This window comes from Opisthocomus hoazin, chromosome 8, assembly GCF_030867145.1.
Source record: "Opisthocomus hoazin isolate bOpiHoa1 chromosome 8, bOpiHoa1.hap1, whole genome shotgun sequence".
Classification (NCBI taxonomy): Eukaryota; Metazoa; Chordata; class Aves; order Opisthocomiformes; family Opisthocomidae; genus Opisthocomus; species Opisthocomus hoazin.
Genome location: NC_134421.1, coordinates 70,321,181 through 70,339,448, shown reverse-complemented (window position 1 = coordinate 70,339,448; position 18,268 = coordinate 70,321,181).

Here is an 18,268-nt window from a genome sequence, read left to right as displayed (position 1 = left end):
TACACCCTATGATGGGATTCAGCTCCAGACTCCTAGATCTCCCTTTTCACACTTACAATGTTCGTGTCCTCATGCAAGTCTGATGTCTGAGCTTCTAATTACTTCTCAGAGACCTAGGGCAACTTTCAACTGTCAAGGCGTAGATACCTGCTGACACCTTAGATACCGTGATATATTCTGTCTGGTCTTCAGCTGCTGCTCTAGAAGAGCAGGTGTCCTCTGTGGTCTTGTGTCATATCTGTTGGTATTGGGCAAATGCCTTGGATATTCTTGGGCACTGCAAGTGTTTCTAGACCCAGATGTTTAAGCAACTCTATCCTGCCCTTAGCATACTCAATAGGATCCAGAAAGCGAATTCCTTGCGTAAATATCTAGGGTCACTTGAGCTGAATCCTGTGGGGCTTCCAGGTGTCTCTTCATCTGCCACTGACCTTCCATGGGCGCTGTGTCATCTGCAAGTCCTCTACAGATGTTTCTGGCACCCAAGGGTGTCTCAGATGGCTCTAGATGCCTCTATGCTATTGAAACAACCAACTGAATCAAGGTCCTGAATTTGATCCCAGCCAACTTCACAAGGCAGAGAGGATCGTAACTGGGATTTTTATATCTGCTTGCAACAGCTGATTAGTGGGGTCTCAATGTGTCAAGACTCCAGACATCAAGTAACTGCAACTATTAGTGAGAGCAGAAAGGAAAGGCAGGAGGAAAGTGGTTTGGATGGAAAATGAGACCTCTACACTTGTCCTGTGGTTCCCTCCTCATTAGACTTGTTTCCTGTTTCAAGCACTGGTGCTGGTAGCACTGCAGACCACACAGAAAAATGATTTGCTTGGGCATATATTTTGCATTGCAATTACAAGTTTCCTTCCTGCTAGTCTAAGAAAAAAGTCAAGGGAGGACACAGTGCAGCAAACACCATCAGTACTTCAACACCTTCTCCCCTTACTAAAGAGTCATCCTCGCTATTTAACAGCTCTGTAAAACTCTGGAGGGCTGCACAAAAGTGTAAGTTATAGATGTAATACTTAGCGACAGATACATTATACAACTGCTATAATTTGAAGGCTGTGAAATAGCGCCTGCTGGGCAGAAAAGTTGAAATCTGGGGCTTGTAGGACACAAAAATGTGAAGCAGATATGGGTTTGGTGAATTTTACAGTTTGCAAAATGTCCTGCCTGGAAATTGGCCTTTTCTGTCTCTGACAGTCACTATGTAGAGTCAAAACCAAATGGATATTGTACGTCTTTGAGAACATGCAGGTGAAGATGCTAGCACAGCCTGTGGGACTTGCTGCTCGCAAGGCTTTCTGCCTTACCTTTGCACCTACCAATCCCATGTGAATTGCCCAAAGATATTTAGGGTTGGAGATGGCAATTGTCTCACCCCACTTCAGGACCTTGATTAGTGTGCTCAAACTTGCCCCAGGTACAGACTTAGAATCCCAGCATCATAGAATCATAGAATGCTTTAGGTTGGAAGGGACCTCTAGAGGTCATCTAGTCCAACCCCCCTGCAGTGAGCAGGGACATCTCAACTAGATCAAGTTGCTCAGAGTCTCATCCAACCCGGCCTTAAGTGTTTTCAGGGATGGGGCCTCCACTACCTCTGTGGGCAGTCTATTCCAGTGTTTCACCACACTCATTGTGGTGAAACCTTATTTGTCTCTACAACTGCCTGAAAGGAGGTTGTAGTGAGGCAGGTGTTGGTCTCTTGTCTCAGGTGCCTAGTGATAGGATGAGAGGCAATGGCCTCAAGTTGTGTCAGGGGAGGTTTAGATTAGATATTCGGAAAAATTTCTTTCCTGCAAGAGTGGTCAGACATTGGAATAGGCTGCCCGGTGAGGTGGTTGAGTCACCATCCCTGGAGGTGTTTACAAACCGTCTAGATGTGGCACTTTGGGATATGGTTTAGTAGGCATAGTGTTGTTGGGTGGGTGGTTGGACTTGATGATCTTAGAGGTCTTTTCCAACCTATGGTTCTATGATTCTATGATTCTATGGTTGTAAAATATTTCTTCCTTATATCCAGTTAAATCTACCCTCCCTTAGTTTAAAGCCATTACTCCTTGTCCTATTGCAACAAGACCTGCTGAAAATATTTTCCCCTTCTTTCCTATAGGTCCCTTCAGGTACTGAAAGGCTGCTCTAAGGTCTCCCTGAAGCTTTTACTTCTCCAGGCTGAACAACCCCAACTCTCTCAGCCTTTCCTCATAGAAGAGGTGCTCCATATCCACTTGGAACCGGCAGATATGACCCAGGATCTAGAATGCAACAAAGGATTAGCAGTCGGAGGCCAGACAGGTTGTGTTAATTGACACTGGGTATTCCCTTCTTCAAGGGATTTCCATACTGGAAGGGTGGCAGAGTGGGAATCTAAGCGCTGGATCCACAGAGCTAATGAGGTACAGGACCTCAATTAGCAGTCAGTCACCTGCAGGTGTTTATGGAAGTTTTATCTGACTCACCTTCACCCAGGGAGAAGTGGCTGCTCCAGCTAAAGCTGAGAGACTTGGTCAGAAAATTGTTACAAACCTGCCCTGAAAGCCCTGGGGATAGCTAGGCGATCAGAAATGCAGTGTGAAAAGGCAACCTCTGCTCTGAATCACTGCACAGGAGGCTTCAACATCAGTTTTGAAGAATGAGGATCCTGACCTCTCTCTGAAGCATCCCGTGAATTTTAAAAAAAGAAGGAAAGCTACAGCTGGAATTTAATAAATTTAATAAAATAAAGCTCCTTTTATTTTCTTTCTTTTTTCCTCCTAGCTAAATTACTTTCCTTATTCATCTCAGTTTTCCCAGACTTTTCAATGCAGCAGTCGAGAGTCGTTTTATATTGACCTGTTTCCACCGACAGTACCTTGCTTCCAGTGAAATCACAGCACATCGCCTTTGTTTTCAGACTCATAGACAATCACATTTATCTGTTCACTGCCCTTCAATAGCAGGCAGCTTCTAATGGATTTCTGCATGAGGACCATACCCCCTACCCACTAATTGAAATTCAGTGCACAGAGGCACATCAGTGCAGTGTGATGGTGGAGAATATCAATGCCTGAAGCCAGGAGGGGGAATGGGCAGAGAGAATCTTCACATTTTCAGAGCCTTGCAGCAAATGCATCTGGGACTTACTTGTGCATCAAAGTAGTGTAAGACGGTCATGTGTCCCAAATGTTCCTCTCAGGGTCCCAGAATATTTCTGGGAGGGACAACTGCCCTCCAGCACTTTCAAGAGTGAGGCTGGACTTATATAAATTGAGTGTTGGAAACTTCACTATTCAGCCTGTGGTTACGGGAAAAAGGACAGCCTTCAGCCAGCAGCTGTGCTGGAGAGGCCAGGATTCCACCTCGTGGTTAGAGACCTGGATAGATGGTCAAGAGAATGGGGCTTTGTTCCCAGCTGTGCCTTCTGGATGACCACAGTCATCTCAGCTCACGTCTCTCTGCCATGCTTTCTTCATCTGTGAAATAGCTCCTTTTCCTTTGAAAAGTCATTTGGGATGCTGCTGAAAAACAGTCACAAGAACAGATGAGCTCATTTATTATTATTTTTTGAATAGCAAGCCTCAATGTAAGAAAGAACATGAAATATTTTTAAGACCCACAGGGAAGTGTAACTGGATAGCTAGGATTTAGCTCAGAGGTTAGAGACAAGGTTCATTTTCCCAACAGAGGTACCCAGTCCTATACGTGAAGGCCTCAGTATCTCCCAGTCTCCAGCTGCCACTCCAGAAAGGAACAGATTTCCTGAAGATCTTATGTCTTCTCTACTTATAATGCTCAGATGTTCCAGATAACCCAGGGCATCTCAGCTGGCTCTGTGCACATCCAAACGGGCACTTCAGTAGAGCCCTAGGTCTCCATTGAATGTAGAGCATGAGTCACACACGGGAGGTCAGATGTCCACCTCACATGGAGACACTGGCACACAGAGAAGGATCTGTTGCTTAAACAGAGGTATCTGGTGTCACTTGTGATGTTTCCATACAGGGCAGGCAGATATGACACAGGACTACGAGAGATCCATGCTTTTGGGGAGCAGCAGCTGGAGACCTGATGGAAAATTTTGGGGTGAAAAAAATTACACACAATGCTTACGTTTAGCCAATTGAGTCCTGTCCCTGTGTCATTTAAGGCAGTCAAGTTCTCCCATACACCTTACTACTCTGATGCTCTAGAAAACAGATGCCTGTTTTAAAATCATCTCTAAAAGCACAAACTGGTCTGCATTTTAGGGGCTGTGACAGGCATGGAGTTAAGTCCCTACTCTGCTGTTGGCAGCCCTTAGGAGACCAGGCCAACCAAGTGACCTTAGTGGGTCTTGCCTTGAAACCTTGATTTTAAGAGATGGGTTCTCCTGGGTCACGTAGCCCAGGCACCGTTTTCTGTAGTCAATCGCTCACCAAGCTCCAGTTTAGAAGAAACTAGGTTTCCACTCTTCTGAACTACGAGGGCTGAGCTCAGGGAGATCTTCTTGTAGGTTTTGGGGCAAGTTGTTAAATCCCACCGTGCCTCAGAAGGAGATGGCAATACTTCACTCTTTCCAACTCTTGTCTGCTGTGAGGTAAAAGTCCTTGGTAAGAGGAGATATCTCTCAGATGATGGACAATTTGGGCTGCACTTAGCACGGCTTTCTTGTACACCATGAAGGCAACTCTGCTTGTATACACAGGGCAACCTTGCTGTTACAAAGAAGGAATACTTTTTAACAACTTTTTGTTTATTTTTGTGCTGGGAGAAGGGACTGCCTCTTGCAACATTTGCAGAAAGCTCTTGCTAAAAGGAGATCTGATCTCAGGCACGCTCTTCAACCAGGACTGTAATTCCAGTGGTGATAACAATAATAAACAAGGCAATAACCATGCCCAAATATAGCACTTGGCACTATTTTTCCTGTTCAAATATCAGTTCCTGTGACCGTCATTCTTTCATGGTTCCAAATGCTGGCATTTGGAAACGGCAGTCGCATCCAGCAACGCCTTTTGTCCAGAAGAGATTATTTCCAGTAGACTGCACTGCAAACTGCGATGCTGCACTTCATCCCTCCAAGGTAGATATGGGGACAGTGTGACTTATGCCTCTCATATGATCCCGAAAAGAGAATGCATCGTTGGTGCATGTTTCAGCTGTGCACCCTAATTTCAACTTCTACTTTCCCCTTTTGCACAAAAAGAAATCCACTCTCATGATTTCCTCTTCTGGCTTTCGTAGCTCTCCAAAGATCTTCTTTCCACATTTTTCTTGCAGTCCTTTACTCGATCTGCTTCCTTGCTCCATCTCCTGCACCCACCAGACTCCAAAAAGTCTGGGCATGGTGGAAATGCATTTCTCATGAAAGACGTGGCTTGCTCATTTCCCAGAAGGTGTGAGACTGCTGGATGTGGGGCCGTGTTATGGCTAGTCAAAACGGGAATGGTGGGCCCAGAGGAATACCATTGTTTTCTTCCCAAATAAGTCAAAACCAGACTGAAATACTAGCATTTACAGAATAACTATCCCCCCTCTAAAACATGTTTCTGGAAAGACCTCATTTTGGTATCTCTAGTCCAAAGGAAATATTTTAAAATTCCTGACTTTAATAAGTTCTGTTTGCTTGGGGTTTTTTGGTTGTTTTTTTTTGGGGGGGATGGGGTGGGTTTGGGTATTTTTCTGTAACAATTAACCTGAATCTTTCTGAGCTGTCAAAGACCATCTGTGTTTTGGTTTAATTATATCAGGTTCCCATCTACCCCAGCCAGGCACTGCACTCACTTGTCTCACTGGATGACCATGGCGTGATGGGAATCAAGGTCCACTGCATACCATGGAAAATGTTGTCCATAATGGGCGGTTGCCTCACAGCTGAAGAAAAAGGTCCAAGATGCTGGAAAGCACTTTTATTATGTCCTTGTGTAGTGAAAATAGCAGAGCATGAGGTCAGCATGACCCAAGTGAAACGCTTCCTTTCTGCTTAAGAAAACAAAACAAAAGGATTTCAGTGAATTTAAGCAGAAATGAAGTTGGTTGTTTTCATTTTCCCCAAGGGCAAAAAGTAAAACTGCGTGTATGCGTGGGCATGCAAATTCACAGGCAAATTATAGAAACCTTCAGTTATACAGAAACTGCATTTTCCATGAACCTAATACACCGGAATGGGCAGAAAATCCTCAAGCCAGTGGAGTGATAGGCTTGCTCAGACATGCTTGATTTCATGAGCATTCTAAAGAAATTAATGAAAATTACAGATCAGTTTCAGGAAAGCCTCTTTATCCAGCAAGAAGAGCAGGTTTTCAGCTTGACTTGCAACCTGGAAGGCAATAAGGAGAAATAAAACAACAAGATCAACAACCTCCTAGGTGGACAGGAATGTGGGGGGCTGAGGACAGCAGTAAAGAGAGAGAGGAAAGTCTAAGAGAAGAGGTTGAAGGAAGAAATGGGAGGGGATGAACCCAAAGTCAACACTTCTCTCCCTACATTGGTTCAGATAGGATTTACCGGAGAGATGAAGAGCGGTGGACAACACTAAGGATGCTTTCTTCTATTCTTCCCCACTGTGCTCTGACTGTTGTAGCTCATACTGACTGCATGGTGTGATCCCACGAACCCTTGAGATACGCTTGCACAGCCCTCTGGCAAATCTGGAACACCTTCCTAAACACTGCAGCGACAACCTTCTTCAGTCCCATGGTAACCAGCACCATCCAGCCCTGCCCAGATGTGCTCAGCAGCTGTTTGCTGGAAGTGTCTCATTGGGATTTAGGCCTGGGCATGCTGCTGTTGAGGGAAGCCCACATCTCAGGCTAGTCCCATAGACCTCATACCCTAGACAGACCTGAGACAGGAGCTGCCTTGGCCAGGCTCAAACAAATACCCAGAAGAAGTTGTGCCTGGAAAAGCCCTCTTGCAGCCTGGAGTCACCCACTGTGAGCTGGATGGAGGAAACTCATGTCCTCCCAGGACTCACAGCCATGAATTTCCCCTGGTGTTACGACACTGGAGTGCCTTGACTTTGCTGTGAGGAAAAAGGAGAGATCAATACTTTATTAGCCACATCCAATACACTTTTGTGCCAGGATTTATAGCCTGCCTTATCAATCTGAGCATTTACCAGTGCCTAAAACCAATGGGTAGGTTCTGGGCACAAAGATGTGATTACAATCACTCTGTCTTTCATTTTGGTCAAGGAAAGACAATGGCTTCTTTTTTATTGTTATAACCTATGTCCTGGATGACAGGTGGAATGGGTCAGACTCAGACATGTCTTTGCACATCAGCACTGAAAGACAGACCTATCAATTAACAGATAACAGTGGAAGGCACAGGCTCACTGACACCCTTTGGAGTGCTGTTTTTTAAATAATCACAGACAGCTTTGCAGACCAGAGAAGAGCATCGTGATAATCTAATCTGGCCTTCATGCCTATCAGAAGCCAAGTAACTTCACCCTGTGTTTTCAGTACTATAGCAAGGTCTTTGGGTCAGCTCTCCTTGGGGTTGCAGTTGAACCTATGCTCTAGAAGAGGAAAGCTCTTCTGTCTTCCCAGGCACTGAGGGATCAGGGAAGAGATTTGAAGGTATTTCCTGGCCCCTAACCTGGTATGTTCCCCTTCCCAGGAGGTGAGAAGGCATTCTGGACAATTAAAAATGCTTTGAAAAATGAAGCAAAGACACAGAGCTCTGCTTTTTCTTCTCTCGTAATCCCACTGCATCCAAGCAGTTCATGTCCCTACCCAAGACAAGGTATCTCCACTGAAAAGCCAGTGCTGACCACACCTGCCCTCTTGGTTGCACTCACGTGGGAAGGCTGTTTTGTTACACGAATCATAGAATCACAGAATCATAGAATGCTTTGGGTTGGAAGGGACCTTTTGAGACCATCTAGCCCAACCCCCATGCAGTGAGTAGACACATCCTCAACCAGATCTGGTTGCTTAGAGCCCTGTCCAACCTGACCTTGAATGTTTGCAGGAATGGGGCATCTACCACATCTCTGGGCAGCCTGTGCCAGTGTTTCACCACATTTATTGTAAAAAACTCCTTCCTTATACCCAGTTTAAATCTACCCTCATTTAATTTAAAACCATTGCTCCTTGTGCTAGCATTACAGGCCCTTGTAAAAAGCCTGTCCCCATCTTTCTTATAGGCCCCCCTAAGTACTGAAAGGCCACAATAAGGTCTTTCTGGAGCCTTATCTTCTGCAGGCTGAACAGCCCCAACACTCTCAGCTTTTCCTCACAGCAGAGATGTTCCAGTCCTCCAGTCATTGCTGTGACCTCCTCTGGCCCTGCTCCAACAGGTCTGTGTCTGTCCCGTGCTGAGGGCTTCAGAGCTGGACGCAGGACTCCCGGGGGAGTCTCAGCAGAGTGGGGCAGAGGGGCAGAATCCCCTCCCTTGCCCTGTGCCCACGCTGCTGGGGATACAGCCTGGGGTGTGGTTGGCCTGCTGGGCTGCCAGTGCACGCTCCTGGCTCATGTCCAGCTTTTCCTCCACCAGTACCCCCAAGTCCTTCTCGGCAGGGCTGCTCTCAGTGCCTTCATCCCCCCGCCTGTATTGATACCAGGGATTGCCCCGACCCCGGTGCAGGCCCTTGCACTTGGCCTTGTTGAACCATAAAGTTCACACGGGTCCACCTCTCTGCTTTGTCCAGGACCCTCTGGATGGTGTCCTTGCTGTCCTTGGTGAGGGAGGCCAAGGGATGGTGGGGAGCTGGCTGGAGGCAAGGGCAGACTGGACCTGTCTTCTGAAATCTGTTGAGTTGTGGGAATCCAACAGGACAGTGCAAGAAACCCAGATGTCCAGCTCCAAGCCTGGTTTTCCTTCCAGCTGTTCAGTGCTCCCACGAATACTTGACCCTCCTGCAATCCCCCGGATTCAGGGAAATGACATGTGAAACTGGAGGGACAACATTTAGGTGACTTCTCTTCCTTAGACTACAGCGTTTAGGCAGCTAAACTGCACTCTCAATGTTTACTGTTCAGACGTCACCTCCAAGCTGACCACTGACAGTTCCCCTATTAATCCCTGGAAAATATCAGGCACTTGAGAACGTGATTCATTTGGCCTGTTTGGGTTAAATAACCCACAGTCTGGACACAGCTATTTCTCTGCATCGACAATGGAAACTACTAGCTCAGATCCTGATAGAGCTGTCTTTGATCTGCTGAATCCCATCCCTACTTCTTAAATCACGCAGGATGTTTTCCTATGAAGTGGTCCAGCTCCATCAGCACAGCAGGGCTGCGTCACTAGCAGGCTGATGAGATGGTCGTGATGACCTCCCTTAGGCTCCAACCTTTGCGTCTGTGAATAATCCCTGCCGAGTGGCAAAAACATGGTCTTAATGAGATTCAGAGTGGTTTTCTTGTCTCAGATCTCAAAGGCCAGCTGTCGTCGTGCATTACGTCCATCCTGATTTGAAGTTAGTTGCTGAGTTGAGCGATACACATCAATGCTGGCAAGATGCCCTCCTCATTTGTACCTGCCATGTCGGAGAGTAACTATATATACGCATACATGGAGGGGGGGAAACCTCAAACTCCAAAATTTTTACTTTTTTTTTGTTTGTGTATATGTGGTTATTTTATTCCTGTTGTCAGCTTTTCTACACTGGGAAATTCCTTCAAAAAGCCTCTTCTTCTTGTCTTTTATGTTCTGTAGGGTGTTTGATGATGATGACTGTGTCCAGAATCATGCTCAGTGCATGCTCCAGCAAAGGCTGCTGGATTGATCTGCCCCTTGCATGATGTGCTAGATCTGACAGTTGCTGATACTTTAGCATATGATCAAACAAAAATCTATCATGTCCTTTTCCCATTTACGCCCTTCTGCCCCCTTTACCTGGCCACTCCAGATGTGATCAGGTCCCACGCTCTGCCACAGATGTGGCTCTGTGCAAGCAGATCAGCTGCGTTGCCTTTCATTCCCCCAGTAAAATACAACAACTTAAAGGATCCCAGCACGGAACTTGTTTATCACCACTGTAGGCAGGTTTCCAGTTACCACAGGCTATGATTCCCACTAATTTTGTAGTATTTTTGATTTTTTTCTGCAGCAACCTTATGAGGCGGGAATGGTTATTCCCCTGCACAAGACACAAGTGTCAGGAAGAATAAAATATGAAAGCTCAAGAGGTATTCAGGTGAATTACTTCCCTGGATTTCAGTGAGGAAATCTGGAAGCTCTTCCCCGTAGCTGAAAGTGCTAGATGGTTTGCTGAGACTCAAAAAAAATCTGTGTTAGAGCAAGATGGGGATCTGTTACAATGGCAGGAGAGAAGACAATGATAGAAAAAACTGTATTTGAAGAGGCAGAAAAGAGAAACAAGTTTATTTCCTGCTAATTTTATTTTTCCAGGCTGCTAAATCTCCTCTTCAAATGAAGTTTAACCTTTACTTTCAGAGGCAGCTGAAGAAATACATTTTCAGCTGAAAAACAGGCGGTTGCTCTCTGAGACAGACTTCCCCTTTGGGGCTGCCAAATCTCAAGGCAACTCTCAGCGCTGTCCTTGCTTAACCTCTCCCAGAGCCAAAAAATATCCAAATAACTGGCTGCTTCATGAACAGGCCATCAACTTGGCTAATACCGATCAGGCAAATGAATTCCAATGAATTTAAATGAAACCCTTCTGCGGCTGTCAGACAGCTAGTTAAGTCTTACAGTTTACTGGAAAGAAAGTGGGAAAGGTAAATAAGTCAAATTAAAAGTCTTCGCCAAGGGTGTGAGTGCAGCTGTCCTAGTAGTCCTCCGCAGTGTGGAGGTCGAGGTCCCACAAGCTGGGGGTACCTTGTTGCCCTTGAGGGACACACCCCAGCAGCAGGTTCCCACCATGCTGACCTTGCCTGTGGCAAGATGTCCAAGGACACGATTGGATTTCTGTGCTATGCCCAGGAGCTCTCTCCTGAGTGCTTTTGCCAAGCAACGGTGAATTAGCACAGTGAGGAAGGCCTCTTCTTATCATATGAAGGATGGTGAAGGAAGGAGCTATAGATTTACACCTGATGTAAAGGGGCTTCTTCTGGAGAAGAGTGGGCCAGGCTCTTCCATGACATTTTAGCATAAATCCTAAATATCTCTTAGGGCACGGGATCTTATGAAAGCAATTATACCAGTTCCTTCATGCCAGCTGATGGGACAACGGTCTGTCTTACAGCGGGAGAATCTGGTGTTCAAGGCCTTTGAAGGTACCGTATGAAAGGCAGACAGCTTGTCCCCACACTGAGACCCCAGTACCAGGCAGAAATAGGTTGGCGCCCTGATTTCAAGTACACTCTTTGCAGACATGCTTCTTCACATCCCTTCATCCTAAAAAAGGGCTAAGAGGATGACTTCCCTTGGAAGCACTTAGCAACCTGCTGACGAACACTGCTGTGCTTAAGCTAAGCTAATTCTTCTTATCATTGCAATGATCGATGTTAATACATGTGCGATCCTGACGTGAGGTTTTCAGAAAATTCCTTGTCAGCACTTGGCATCTCTTTGTTAGACACAAGTGCTAAAATACATTTTTTTTGTGTCTACATGTTTCACAGGGAGAGGGAAGTTGAGTGCAGGAATCCCCCAAAGGTTTGTAGGCAAGTGCTAGGGCAAATCCTAGTTAGCCCTCATCTGCTTGATAAAAATAAATAAACCTCCTAAAAACCACATAGACGTACATGGACACAGCTATATTTATGTATATACACACCCCCCCCCCACATATGTATGTGTGTGTGTGTATATGTATATCATAGTGTATGGCTAAAGATGCTAACAGATTTAACTTATAATCTATCTATAAGGTCAGATTCTCTTTTAACACCCAGTGCAGTAAATCTAACTTCAATGCACTGTATTCCTAATGAAACTCGCATTTTGTAGAAGTGCATCCTGCAGACCAATGTCTGGTGTGACCCCAGGCATCATCCAGCACACACATCTTATCGAGAGCCTTTTTACAGTATAGGAAGCATTGTACGGAAACTTAAAATGAGGACCTGCTGTGGAGAAACATCAGTTCTACATTTTTCAGCAGATTCTGCAATATTGACAGCTTCCTCAGCAGAGGGTGGACAATGAGTACAGAATGACATGTTTGTGCTTTTAGTGGTCCCAGGGCAGAAAGAGCTATTTTAGACATAATAAAACAGGAGAGAGAAGCTGTAACCAACACAGATAAGGTGGGAGAACACTCCCAGGCTTTTGGCACTGCTCCAGCAAAATCCCATGTGCAACTTGGGTTTGGGATCCTTCACACGGACTGCGATTATCACAATGGCTGAGGAAAACAGGCACTTCTGTCACCAAGGAACATAGATGTGTTGGTAGTGGTGGTCCAGCTCCTCCAGCACCTCACCTCGAACTGTGATTGTAGTGGTCAACTCCCTTGGTTTTGCTTGGTTTGCCGTCTGCTCGAGATCATCACCTGCCCCTGGGGCAGAAGCCCTGGCCAAGCTGTTGAACCAATCCAACATAGCTTAGTGAGATGAAGCTGTGAAATGGCACAGAGCCATCTGCAACAGGTTGGCACAAACATGTTATTACTCCTTAAGCAGGCCCAGATCCCTTCCAGGGATGCTCTATGGGAGTGTCAGGCTTTATTTGGGATGTCCCCTTCTGTCCATCTATCTGCTGATCTGGCATTGACTGAGTTACCCCAGTACAGAATAAACTGTGTTGTGCTTTGCCCTCTTGAGAGCCAACATTTGCATCTGTAGCACTGTGGTAGAAGTTGAAGCTCCAAGCAGATGGTCTTCAAGGCTGAAGGTAGCTCTGCCTCTTCCCTCAGTTCCACTCTGATTTAATTTCCTACTGTCTTCTCCAGTCCTTCTGACTCGTTGATGCCATCACCTACAACTGGAGCCAACCTGGCTCACAGTTACTGGAGCTACCATGGCTTGGAACAGAGAAGCAACATTGGATCTTATTCCTCATATTCTCCAAGTTACTCTGTGCCCTGGGTAAGCCATAAGACCTTAGGGCCAAGGACTTGTCCTAGTCACCAGGGCAGGGAGTTCTGGGACAGCTTCTTAGAAAGCTTGGGGAGTGGGGAAATTGTCCCCTGTGCACACCAGCTTTTAAAAGGATGCTGTATAAACTGAAGGTGGGGATTGGATTATCGGTGACTGTGGAATGGACCCTGGAAGTCCTTTCTGGCCCTGTGTTTCTGGAGACGTTGAATTTAGGGGTTTAACTGAGCGAAGGCAGGAGGTGAGTGGGTGTAAATCAGGAAAACGTTTTTTTTGGGAATGCTGCAGCCAAACTGCAGCCTGAACGGGTTAAATTTGTCCATTGGGAACTGGCAGTTGCTGGATGTCTTTGCTCCTGTTTCCCAGCTGCTTTCATAAAGGGTTTGTTGCTGTCTGAGTCTGCTCCAGCCTGACTGTCTGCAGCAAAGTCAACAATCCTGAGCGGGCTCCGGCTGGAGCGTCTCCGCTTAGAGGAGTGACAGGGTCTGTAATACCTGCCCTGGGCAAGGCAGGGTGAAATCCTCTTCTGCCTTCACACTTCAGCTCTGGACTCCGACAAGTAACCCAGAGTGGCTGTCACATAGCTGTGCTAAAGTCCCCTGACAGGGTCAGGCTGCAGTGATGAATTTTTTAATGAATGAAGGTGCTTTGAATGATCTCAGAGTGTTTTATTAATTTTATTTCCCTTCTTGCTGGCTGATAATGGAAAGAAATGCATTGTTGCCTAATTCTGAATAAATCCACTGCAAATGTCACAAGAAGTTCATAACACAATCAGACTCAAGGGGTCCTTCCCAGTAGATGCCTGAATCCAAAAGCAGATAAAATGTTTTAGCAGGGTCAGATTTATGGCCTGGCTTGACAGATATTCATATGGGTGTGAAAAATCTTCTGAAGAAGCATCACGGAGCATTGCATCCCCTGTCATTTTCCTCACTGCTTGTTCCATCTCAAATTAGATTTGGTATTTCAAGTGGTTTCAGCTTCAGGCTGACTTTTCTTGCTTCAGTTAAATCTCAGGTTTTAAGCTGAAGATGTTTCACACATGGCAGATTGGTACTTGTTACATCAGGGTCCAGCAACACTGACCGTGATGGAGTTTGGACCAAACAACACTCTGGAATAAATCAACATGATCAATTGAAAGGATTGCTGCCAGGCTGTTTTACACCAGATCAGTTTTACTCTTAGCAGGTTTAATAACAGGCAATTTTCTAATGAGCCCATAAAGTTCCATCTTGATGTAATATGAGGTCTTTGCCCTTCGCTTCCTTTAAAACCTGCAGTACTTTTCTGCAGCTCCAAATGCCAGGGGCGACAGAAGACGATCTCACTTTGTTTTAATTGCCTAATGCGCATGCAGAAGCCATGCAGAAGGCTGGACGCAGAGAACAGGCACCCAAGCACAGGGGAAGAGGAGCAGGCAAAGGAAATGTGTGGTTATACAGCAGTATGGAAGACAGCAACGCAAAGGCAAACATTTCATGCACACACAAGGCATCTTCGCTGCCGCAATTAAGATCCCAAAGGACGTCAATTATTTCTGATTATTTTCTGGAGTGTTTTATTTTTTTTTGCCTGAAACAAAGAACATTGCTCTATTTCATTATGTTTTGAAATGAATATGGAACAAGGCAGCACTAACAGTCTCCCACACACTCTTACACTCTGTTGTTTCTCTAACAGCAGTAATAGTTGCTGAAGATGTTTCCCTGAGAGAAATACATGAAACTTGGGCAGCAGGTGGAGATAAGAGAAAAGTAAAATTCTTGCCTGGAAGCCTGTTTTCCTCGTTTGACTTAACACCATGTCTGCAGAGAGGCTGATTTCCTATAGAGCTGAGGGAATGACTTAAAGCCAAATGTTGTCTTTGCAAGACCCGTTTCCCTCGTTCGTGTAGGTAAATAATAATGTTGCCAAGGTTTTATCTAGTGTTTTCAGCCCTTGACCTCAACGATCTTTACAAAGCAAGGGGAGGCCAGGGTCAGGAATCAGATTCTCATTTTGCAGATGGGAAACAGAGGCATAGAGAAGTAAAATGTCTTCTCAAGTTCACCCTGAAGGTCCCTGGCAGCTGACGAAACCTCAGCCTTACTCCCGTGTTACCTGCTCTGGCTCTGCTGCTCCTGGCAAAGGCGTATTTTTTTCAAAGTGCCTAAAGAAAGTGAGCTACCCAATTCTTTCTGACCTGACTGAACTGGTGTTTTGAATCCAACTTCCAGCCTAAATAGCTGAGTTGTTTAGGGGAGAAGAAATGTTATGCCTACCCTAAGGAGGTGTGCCTGAAGGAGCACTGACCTGGTGAAAGACTTACGCTCATCTGAAAGTTTCATCTTGAAGTCAGTTAGGGGCACACACATTTTACCAGAAATGTTTAATGAAGATTTTCAGGTGGACAATTGCCATAAGTTTGTGACAGCTCACACAGAGTTGTTTCTGGAAACTAATACAAGAAACAAGCCAAGACCGACTGTCTGCAAGAGGGAGGGCCAAGAGTGGGTCACAGCAGCTCTCCATGTCCTACCAGGGAAGACCAAGAGGAGCTGAGAAAAAAATAAAAAAAGCCTCTGAGCACACAAACCTTCAGAAGCCATTACCAGCTATTTTTGTCCCTGTTTAGCTGTATTGCAACATGGCCCAAATTTCCTGAGAAATGCTAGCTTTGTTTGAGTTTGTTTCCAGGCAGTTACCAATTCCCTTTGTGGTTTGGGATAGTAAGTATTTAAAATGGATAAGGCACAAATCTTTATGGGATATTCACTGATTCTGGAAATTTGACTTTCTCAAAGGCACCTGTTGGGTGCAGGAAACAAGGAAATCAGAAAGAAAAAGAGAAATAGAGGGCAGAAGTGCAACCAACACACGCATTGTGCATTCTTCCCTGTTGATATTTGCTCCTGTGCCTACTGAATCAGCATTTTTTTTCTCCCAATGTATAAAGATGAGACTGAACAGGCTGGTCACATTGTTCAGATAAGCCCATTCCACTCCCTTCTGTTGCTGCTGACCTGGAACTCTTTGGATCAAGTAGAAAGTCTTTGTCGATCTAACGGGGCAAGGCCCAGATAGTCCTCCTGGATCACCTAGATTTTGGTAAATTGCTTTCCAAGTATGCAGAGCTAAGCCCTCTATCTGAGTCCCTCAAGAAGGGAAGTCAAGACAGAATGTCAACAGAAGCCACCATGCTCAGCTGTCATAGCCATCATGTCAGTAAAGATTTTATCTCAATACAAAAGAGAAAAGAACAGGCAAAAGAGAAAAGGGTATTTCTGGGTAAGAGAATGTTTCGGAGGAAAAGTTGCTTCTAACAAACATCACCCTGAAGTAAAATGTACCAACCTGCAGAACAAAGACTTCTTGGTCCTCTGCCACCGAGGGCTGAAAACAGCTTGTTTGCTCTGAATTGAGATGCTAAGTAGACCTGGACCTGCTCAATGCTTGCAGACTAAGACACCGCAAGCATAAGTGAAGAAGTCAGGGGCAGGCATTAGACTCCAGAAAAATGCTGAGATGAAAAAACTGAACCCACCCAAAACTGACTATCTTTTCAGCAGGTTTAGGCTGGCAGAGGGGAAATGAGGAGAATTTCGCTGTGCTGACTCATGGGGTAGAGACTGTGCGTCTTGACTTTGCTCTCTGTTTGCAGGGATTTCCTTCTATCAGCGAAGGAGCAGCCGGGCCTTAGTGAAAAGCAGAAACAGATACTTCTGTCACATGTCACTAGTAAAGACAGGCTTCACAATGAGCTATTTTCTTCTTGCATTGAACAAGGAACTTCAGTCACAGAGAGAAAACAATATCATCTGAAAAACTCTCTGTTTCCTCGGCCAAGAGAGGCTATCAAGGGTCAGGCAGGCTGGGAAATGCTTGGATAGAATTACTTGCAACTCCAAAGTCCCAGACCAAATGTTTCTAGACTTTGGTGACCACGAGATGCTAGAGGATGAAAAGGGATGTGGATTTATTACAACCTCTGTGTGACATGTGGTGTTGCCGTATACCACCAAATTCCCCGAGGTTTTCAAAGTGCGTGGCATGGACTCACATGCCCTCAGAGCAGAGGGAAAGCTCACCGGATCAATGGTGCTCACCAGAGACACCAGAAATGATGGGGATCTTTCTATTTCAGGGGTGAGAAAAGTCATTTCAGGAGACAGGCTGGCTGGGTGAGCTCGTCTCCAAGGGCTCCTGGAAAAGCTGACTTTCTGAAAAAAAAAATTAACAGCCTCGAGCACACAAGGAGGGAAACTGCTCTGCACTGCGGGGCCTGTCTTGCCCCCCACGGGGTCAGGGAACCAAGTGGCCCCTGATGTAGTTTCACTGGCTCCTTTTAACGCACAGGATGGGTTTGAAGTGGCGACTGCTCAAGGAGCCTTTCCATGGATATATCAGGACTGTACATTAGCCAAAGCTTCTTCCCTTGTAAAACTTGCCTCTGTTTAACTGATAGATCGTCAGCTGAATCTGTTTAGGCTTCTTCTTGTTTCTGTGAAACCAGTAACACTAAACAGGGCTTAGCATTCCCAGTAAGAGGCCAATTTCCCCTCCCTCACTGGCTCCTTTTGGAGCAGGGAATATATCCATACCTCTATAAAATGCAGTTCATGACAGATTTGCAGAGCTGATTCAGCCCGTTGCTCAGGCTCCAGGCCTGATGTGTTTGGCAGCCTCTTGAACTTGCTCCTTCACCAAGAGGGCACATAGTATATGTTGGTGTCGGGAGGAGCTTTCACATGCCCAGGTTCCTTCGGGCTCCACAAATGCAGAGCTGCATTCACTCAGAGCCAATTTATGGGACACCTCGTCAAGAGGCAGACTGCAGAGAGCATGTCAATGGCTGTTTCCAGTGATGGTTTTGAAGAGCTGAGGTCTCAAGAGAAGTGGGCCGACATCTTTTTATAGTCTGAGAGATAATTTTCTGGCTGGAAGTATTGAGTAAAGCAATCTTTTGGAGCAGATCTCGTGAGCAAAGCTCTATGGCTCAGTAATAATCTCAAGCGATAGCCATCTGGGGTCTCCTACTGATGTTCATGGTCCAGCCTAAGGCCCCAAAAGTCATAACGCAGTGAAGTCTTGTCCCAGTGGAGAGACTGTGAGTGCCCTGATATCTAGGTCACGGATGCACACATGGCTGCGTTCTGATGAACTCAGTGGATGACTGGCAGATCCGTTTCCCTGGAGAGGCCTGGGACATGCCGAGGGGCAGAGAAAGTTGGTGATGTGTCAGCTCCTGGTGTTCATGTTCCTGGGGAGTCCAGCTGGTGCCCTATGTACGTGTGTGCTCATGCCCCATCTAGTGGCTGTCCCCAAGCCTGCAACATGTCCCCTCCTCTTCCTCAGATGCCATT